Source organism: Pseudophryne corroboree, chromosome 1 (genome assembly GCF_028390025.1).
Source record: "Pseudophryne corroboree isolate aPseCor3 chromosome 1, aPseCor3.hap2, whole genome shotgun sequence".
Lineage (NCBI taxonomy): Eukaryota > Metazoa > Chordata > Amphibia > Anura > Myobatrachidae > Pseudophryne > Pseudophryne corroboree.
In genome coordinates this window covers 442233468-442242887 of record NC_086444.1, presented here as the reverse complement: position 1 = coordinate 442242887, position 9420 = coordinate 442233468, and positions in this window count along the sequence as shown.

Sequence of the window (9420 nt, the reverse complement as noted above, 5' to 3'; positions counted from 1 at the left end):
AGTGACAGTAGACGACATGTCAGTAATCATTGGCAGGTCCTTCAGTCCGGACCAGATATCAGCACTCGCTCCAGACTGCCCTCATCACCGCCAGTGGGCGGGCTCGGAATTTTTAGCCTTTTCCTCGCAGCCCCAGTTGCGGGAGAATGTGAAGGAGGAGCTGTTGATGGGTCACGTTCCGCTTGACTTGACAAGTGTCTCACCAGCAGGTCTTTGCACCTCAGCAGACTTGTGTTTTCTGGAAAGAGAGATACAACGTAGGCTTTAAACCTAGGATCGAGTACGGTGGCCAAAATGTAGTGCTCTGATTTCAACAGATTGACCATCCGTGAATCCTGGTTAAGCGAATTAAGGGCTCCATCCACAAATCCCACATACTTAGCGGAATCGCTCCGTTTTAGCTCCTCCTTCAATTTCTCCAGCATCTTCTGCAAAAGTCTGATGAGGGGAATGACTTGACTCAAGCTGGCAGTGTCTGAACTGACTTCACGTGTGGCAAGTTCAAAGGGTTGCAGAACCTTGCACAACGTTGAAATCATTCTCCACTGCGCTTGAGTCAGGTGCATTCTCCCTCCTTTGTCTATATCATAGGCAGATGTATAGGCTTGAATAGCCTTTTGCTGCTCCTCCATCCTCTGAAGCATATAGAGGGTTGAATTCCACCTCATTACCACCTCTTGCTTCAGGTGATGGTGGGGCAGGTTCAGGAGTGTTTGCTGGTGCTCCAGGCTTCGGCACGCGGTGGCTGAATGCTGAAAGTGGCCCGCAATTCTTCGGGCCACCGACAGCATCTCTTGCACGCCCCTGTCATTTTTTAAAAAATTCTGCACCACCAAATTCAATGTATGTGCAAAACATGGGACATGCTGGAATTTGCCCACATGTAATGCACGCACAATATTGCTGGCATTGTCCGATGTCACAAATCCCCAGGAGAGTCCAATTGGGGTAAGCCATTCTGCGATGATGTTCCTCAGTTTCCATAAGAGGTTGTCAGCTGTGTGCCTCTTATGGAAAGCGGTGATACAAAGCATAGCCTGCCTATGAACAAGTTGGCATTTGCGAGATGCTGCTACTGGTGCCGCCGCTGCTGTTCTTGCTGCGGGAGGCAATACATCTACCCAGTGGGCTGTCACTGTCATATAGTCCTGAGTCTGCCCTGCTCCACTTATCCACATGTCCGTGGTTAAGTGGACATTGGGTACAACTGCATTTTTTAGGACACTGATGACTCTTTTTCTGACGTCTGTGTACATTCTCGGTATCGCCTGCCTAGAGAAATGGAACCTAGATGGTATTTGGTACCGGGGACACAGTACCTCAATCAATTATCTAATTCCCGGTGAATTAACGGTGGATACTGGACACACATTTAACACCACCGCAGCTGCCAAGACCTGAGTTATCCGCTTTGCAGCAGGATGACTGCTGTGATATTTCATCTACCTCGCAAATGACTGTTGGACAGTCAATTGCTTACTGAAAGTAGTACAAGTGGTTTTCCGACTTCCCCTCTGGGATGACGATCGACTCCCAGCAGCAACAACAGCAGCGCCAGCAGCAGTAGGCGTTACACTCAAGGATGCATCAGAGGAATCCCAGTCAGAAGAGGACTCGTCAGACTTGCCAGTGACATGGCCTGCAGGACTATTGGCTCTCCTGTCTAAGGAGGAAATTGACACTGAGGGAGTTGGTGGTGTGGTTTGCAGGAGCTTGGTTACAAGAGGAAGGGATTTAGTTGTCTGTGGACTGCTTCCGCTGTCACCCAAAGTTTTTGAACTTGTCAATGACTTCTGATGAATGTGCTCCAGGTGACGTATAAGGGAGGATGTTCCTAGGTGGTTAACGTCCTTATTACAGCTTGAAAAAGGTAACACATGGCTTGACACCTGTTGTCCGCATTTCTGTTAAAATAATTCCACACCGAAGAGGTGATTTTTTTTTGTCATTTGACCAGGCATGTCAATGGCCATATTCGTCCCACGGACAACAGGTGTCTCCCCGGGTGCCTGACTTAAACAAACCACCTCACCATCAGAATCCTCCTTGTCAATTTCCTCCTCACCGCCAGCAACACCCACATCCTCATCCTAGTGTACTTCAACAGTGACATCTTCAATTTGACTATCAGGAACTGGACTGCGGGTGATCCTTCCATCACTTGCAGGGGGCGTGCAAATGGTGGAAGGCGCCACCTCTTCCCGTCCAGTGTTGGGAAGGTCAGGCATCGCAACCGACACAATTGGACTCTCCTTGGGGATTTGTGATTTAGAAGAACGTACAGTTCTTTGCTGTGCTTTTGCCAGCTTATGTCTTTTCATTTTTCTAGCGGGAGGATGAGTGCTTCCATCCTCATGTGAAGATGAACCACTAGCCATGAACATAGGCCAGGGCCTCAGCCGTTCTTTGCCACTCCGTGTCGTAAATGGCATATTGGCAAGTTTATGCTTCTCCTCAGACGCTTTTAATTTAGATTTTTGGGTCATTTTACTGAACTTTTGTTTTTTGGATTTTACATGCTCTCTACTATGACATTGGGCATCGGCCTTGGCAGACGACGTTGATGGCATTTCATCGTCTCGGCCATGACTAGTGGTAGCAGCTTCAGCACGAGTTGGAAGTGGATCTTGATCTTTCCCTATTTTACATTTTACATTTTTGTTCTCCATTTTTAAATGTGTGGAATTTTATGCCAGTAATATATCAATAGCAATGGCCTACTGTACTGTACTATATATGTATACTGTTGGTCACCAAAATGCTGCACTGTAATACTAGAAGCTATAGAAAAGTATATATATTATTGTATATATCAGTATAGAGCGGTGTAACCGCGACCCATGTGTCCTGACAAGCAGTATAGAAACTATAGAAAAGTATATATATTATTGTATATATCAGTACAGAGTGGTGTAACTGTGACACATGTGTCCTGACAAGCAGTATAGAAGCTATAGAATAGTATATATATTACATTTACTGTATATATATATCAGTACAGAGCGGTGTAACTGTGACACATGTGTCCTGACAAGCAGTATAGATTTGCAGCACACTGAGCACAGATATGGAACGTTTTCAGGCAGAGAACATAGATATTTTCAGCACACTGAGCACAGATTATTTTCAGCACACTGAACACAGATTACGGAGTTTTTCAGGGGAGAGAACGCTGCCACGTCCTCTCCGTTCAATCTCCAATGCACGAGTGAAAATGGCGGCGACGCATGGCTCCTTATATAGAATACGAATCTTGCGAGAATCCGACAGCAGGATGATGACGTTCGGACGTGTTCTGGTTAACCGAGCAAGGCGGGAAGATCTGAGGCTGCCTCGGACCCATGTAAAATGGGTGAAGTTCGGGGGGGTTCGGATCTCAACAAACCGAACCCGCTCATCTCTAAAAAGGAGTAATAAAAGGAGGAATCACTGTTAATATTACTATCTAACATTTGCAGGCAAAAAAAACAGATATAAATTAATTTTAAAAAGTGCCCATTTACATTTTTTAAATACAGATGTGTGGTTCAGTTTCCTTGAAACTACCTGAACTGAGTATTTTCTAGCCAGGGCAGTATTAGGGACCCCCCGTGATGGAGGAGCCTTGTCGATTGTCCTGGGGGCTTAACCCTATATCTGCAGATATACGCAACTAAGATCTCCGTATTATCTTACTATTATGTAGTAATATTTTTCACTCGGTGTGCATTAGGGAACACATTGTTTTTTCCTACACAGAATTACCCCTCCCTTTTAGCACCTGAGTGACATCACAATCTGATTGAGCAGCTTACCATTTTGTGCATTGTATTTAGAGAGGCATGGATGGGTCAGCATTAGGAGGGATTGCTGACTCCAGAGTGCCATAAGAGAAGCTAGGGGTATCTCCAGGTAAGCTGGCTCTCAGATGCTGTAGGAGCCATAACCATGTGGCCTTACACTGGGAATTTAACCCAGACATATTTGTAATTATTTATGGGGTGAGTGTGGGTTGCAGTGGCCCCTGTGTCGGTATGGCTGGGCTGCTTCAGGTCGGCACACCCTAACACTTTATTAACACTTATGATTTTCCCTATCACTTTGTATATATTTTTGTATTATTTTAATCACACCACTTACATAGCACTTCTGTGCTTCTTATTAACCCTTATTAGTTCTCACCTGTGTGCTGACCTGGGGTAGCCGACCTGTGCCGACGTTATGGGGTCCTGCACCCCGGATCCATACCTAGTATTAGGGACCCCCAGTGACGGAGAAGCCTTGTCGATCGGCCTGGGGGCTTAACCCTATATCTGCAGATATACGCAACTAAGATCTCCGTATTATCTGACTATTATGTAGTAATATTTTTCACTCGGTGTGCATTAGGGAACACATTGCTTTTTCCTACACAGAATTACCCCTCCCTTTTAGCACCTGAGTGACATCACAATCTGATTGAGCAGCTTACCATTTTGTGCATTGTATTTAGAGAGGCATGGATGGGTCAGCATTAGGAGGGATTGCTGACTCCAGAGTGCCATAGAAGCTAGGGGTATCTCCAGGTAAGCTAGCTCTCAGATGCTGTAGGAGCCATAACCATGTGGCCTTACACTGGGAATTTAACCCAGACATATTTGTAATTATTTATGGGGTGGGTATGGGGTGCGGTGGCCCCTGTGTCGGTATGACTGGGCTGCTTCAGTTCAGCACACCCTAACACTTTATTAACACTTATGATTTTCCCTATCACTTTGTATATATTTTTGTATTATTTTAATCACACCACTTACATAGCACTTCTGTGCTTCTTATTAACCCTTATTAATTCTCACCTGTGTGCTGACCTGGGGTAGCCGACCTGTGCCGACGTTATGGGGTCCTGCACCCCAGACCCATACCTAGTATTAGGGACCCCCAGTGACGGAGAAGCCTTGTCGATCGGCCTGGGGGCTTAACCCTATATCTGCAGATATACGCAACTAAGATCTCCGTATTATCTGACTATTATGTAGTAATATTTTTCCCTCGCTGTGCATTAGGGAACACATTGTTTTTTCCTACACAGAATAACCCCTCCCTTTTAGCACCTGAGTGACATCACAATCTGATTGAGCAGCTTACCATTTTGTGCATAGTATTTCCCACCAAGTTTATGCCTGAAAATTAGGCAAAATGTCATACTCCTAGCATCAGATCTCGCCTGTTTTGAATTTTTAGTAAAAGCCCATCCCTTGTGGTTTGGGCGCCATTTCACACAGAACACTGGAGGGAGACGTATGGGGCAGGCTGCAGTGTCATTAATGGTGTTTAAGGGCTACTGTGACTGTTAATAAGCATATACAAATGTATGTGGCTATCTGGAAACCCCCCCTACTCTTGGCCAGCAATGCAGATTATGACAACAATAGCAATGGCATATAATACAATTACTAGAACTGCTGCCACATCATGCATTGTAAGGGACAGAGTGGAACTGCTGCACATGCCCAGTGGTAAGAGCTTTTTTTATCAAGTTTACTGTGTGTGTGTGTGTGTGTGTGTGTGTGTGTGTGTGTGTGTGTGTGTGTGTGTGTGTGTGGATCTGAACCCTCAATCAGTGCAATGGACCAGAGAGTAGCTGCCAGGAAAAAGAGACAGGAGCCTTACCATGAGGTGGGATAATGTGTGCTTATATTGTGCAGCTTTGTCTCCTCCTGGTTCTGTTATGTTTGAGTATGTATTTATTCTTTATGGCATCTGGCCACTTGTCTTATTTATATTGGTTAAATATGTTTAATACAGCCTATAATATAGACCATTTATAGTATTGAATATAAATACTATATTTAGTACAGCATCTAGTGTATAAAAGGACCAATGTGTACATTATCGTCTAGGGTCAGTACTAGGTTCTTCTACTGCTTCCCCAGACTCCTGCGCTTGCTCCAATGTTCTGCGGAGTGGGAGTTTGTGGATTGCATTTGGAAACCAAACTCTAGAAATCCTGCGTTTGCCCCTGAATAAGAGCTACTGTGACTGTGATTAAAGGCAGTGAGAAAGTGTCACCTTTAGACTCAGTGTGATCAGTGAAGGGCTGTGGGCTGCAGTGTGATTAATGGCTACTGTGACTATAAATAATAATGAAGAAGAGCTACTGTGACTTTGATTAAGGGCAGTGGGACACTGTGCCACTGTCACCCTTAGGAAAATCACAATTATTAAAAAAATTAAATGTGTGTGCTGTTGTTTGGACACTGCATTTAAAAAAATATAATTCAGTAGGTGCCACCCATCCTTTATTTATTGCAGTGTTTAAAAAAAAGAAACGTGTTATTGTTAAGGCACAGTACGTAAAATAATAACATTAAGTAGGTGCCACCCTTCTGTTACTTACTGCAGAGTTAAAAACAAAACAAAAAGATGTATATTCAGAACAGGTTCAGGCACTGTTAAAAAAAACATGTAGGAAATAAATACTGGTACAGTTTTCTTGTCCAGTCCATGCCAAAACTTTTCCACAATGCAGTACATTTTGTATGATTGCTTTAGAATTATGAAGCAATAAACATAATGTTCGCTTAAGGTGTAAACCTTGAATGTAATTGGTCTTAATATCTGCTTAGGCTGAGTTCCTACAGAAACTTTTCTAAGCCTTCTTTGTTCAGACTTTCATTATTGAATGAAATTATATCTATAATATTTTTGGAGGTCCAACCAAGATGGTTTCACTGGAGACATGAATAAGCATGGATTTGGCTTGACTGGTGATGTTGAAAATAATGACCATGGTGAGGAAGATTATTTCTTACTGAGAATCCCCATTTCTATAACATTTGTATGACTTTGTATACTTCTCGCTGATACAACTCTGAGTAAGTCTGCCTAAGGTACAATATATCGTATTTGGCAATTATAATTATGTGGAGTATATATTTTATATACAATGTTTTTGTTGCGTGTTTGTGCTGATTCTGGTTTAAAGATCAGTTACCCATGTCACAGTACTAAATTCATAACACAATACAATAGCGGGATTGACATTATTATTCACTTTAAAACAGGTGTGTTTTACAATGATCCCAAGGGAGGTATCACATTGATAAAGTAAAAAAACAACAACTTTATATCATATTGCCTAGTGTAGTACTACTGCATTAAAGCTGATTTCTGGAACCAATTATACTGTAAATGGTAAATCACTGCAGGAGACTCTGAATTCATTATTGGAGAATTTGGAGATTCCTGGATTTTTGCAAATTGTATAGTATGTATGGAAATGTGAAATTTAAGTGTTGGAATACAAGATGTTTTGAAATACAGTACTAGGAAGAGATGCAATAGAAGTAAAAGTCCATAGGAGTGAGGATAGCCTAATTGGGTGTGGATCATTGGTTCGACAGTAACTAGGTCGACAGTCATTGGTTCGAACACTATTGGTTGTCAGTGACTAGGTCGACACCTGAAATAGGTCGACATGGTCATTAGGTCGACATGGAAAAAGGTTGACATGATTTTTTTACATTTAATGGGTGTCGTTCTCTTCGTAAAGTGACCGGGAACCCCAATTAGTGCACCGTGTCCCCTCATACTGTATGGTTTGCTTTGCTCGCTATGCTTCGGGCAATGTTACTATTCCCAATCGTAATACACGTGGATCGTAAAGTATGTCAAAGTTCAAAAAAATGTAAAGAAATGTGAAAAACTCAGGTCAACCTTTTCATGTGTCGACATTTGCCATGTTGACCTAGTGACCATGTTGACCTAGTGACCATGTCGACCTAATGCATGTTGACCAATAGTGATCAACCTAATGAGTGTCGACCTAAGTGTTGTCGACCTAAAGACCGGATACCAGCCTAATTATTGTGGTTTGATGGAACTTCAACCTAACTGCAGATACCATTTTTCTCTAGCAGAGTAGCAGCAACAGGTCAAGATTGAAAAAAAGAAAAACACCTAATACAGTAATAGCTATATAGTATAGCTGCTTTATGTAATCAACCTGGTCTCTCTATTTGCTTAATATCATGAAATGTATTACAAAGTTAATGGTTAAAAGCAAAATGGGGGAAAAGGAATCTTTGCTTTTTTAGTATTCTGCAGAGAATGTTAAAAGTGTTATGCTCATGCTACTGTATATAATGTTTTTGTTTTCTTTTATGCAGGTGAACATACTGTATCTAAATGAAAATATAGTAATTACTTTGTGTTGATGCATTGTTGTTTTTTTGTTTGTTTGATAAAGTATATGCATATGTCAGTGATGTCATTAGAGGTGTGTGCGGACGGGTACAGGCTACACCATGATGTCACCTTCAGAAGGATGACACCAAAATGCCAGCTCCTCCTCTGTAACAAGGAGCTGGGTGCTGCAATGGATCCAGAACTTGGCTCCTGTCACAGTGTAGGAGTCTCCGGGGGTAGCCCAGGCTCCAGCATCTCCGGGAATGCTGGGCACGCCACTGTAGTGATGAAAATGGGGGTTGATCATGCCCCATAAAGTTACACCCCCTTTTCGGCACATGCCATTGGTGCATAGGGTTGGGCTTTCCAAGCACCTGGGTGGCGATAATTTGCTAAGGGTTGATTTTGGGAGATTTGCTTTTTTTTGTGTGTGAAAATTATGTGATTTGCTAATTTACTAAGATTAAATTGCATGTCAAATAGGAGTTTGTACTCCAAATTGCAGCAATTCACCACTGATGCAAACATCGTCCAAATAACATTGGTATCATTGAAAATCTCTAATTTACTAAAAATCATTTTTAACAAATCACACTACTTCACACCAAAATTGCGACAAAGTCGCACCTCAATGCAAGTAATGCAATGCAATAATTTTTTTAGTGTTTTCACATGGAATTTTTTTTTGGCTAAGACTCATCAAAAGCACTAACAAAATTGAACAAGAATCCGAACAAAGTCGCACCTCAATGCACCACTTCCAAAAAAGCAACATGTGAAATCCATTGTAATTAACGCTAAACCAATCAGAATGCTAATAAATCCTGAAATGAAATCTGCAATAATCAGGCCAACATAGCCTTAAATGCTGCAAACTTACCATAACATCACAAACTTTATATGCAGCAGTGCTAACATTGTTTTTGTACACCAGAACATTTTTGTTGTAATTATTTTTTAAAGACTGACAAAACAAGAAAATATTAATTGCTTTTGTTTAGGAACAAAAATAAAAATAAAGGTTTTCTTTTAAGCAAGCATAATAATGCAATGTAATGTAATGTAATTGTGTAAGATATTTACACAACTTGTTGACAACGTCTCCTTTTAGATGGAGGCTAGGAGAGGACGAGAAGCGGCATGGAATAGTACCAGCACCTCGAGTATGGGCCACAACAATTGTGTTGAAAGGCCATATTAGAATTGTTTGTGCCTGTGAGATTTTGGTTATTACAGCAAAACTCTGTCAAATTGGTTTTAGGGGTATATTCAATT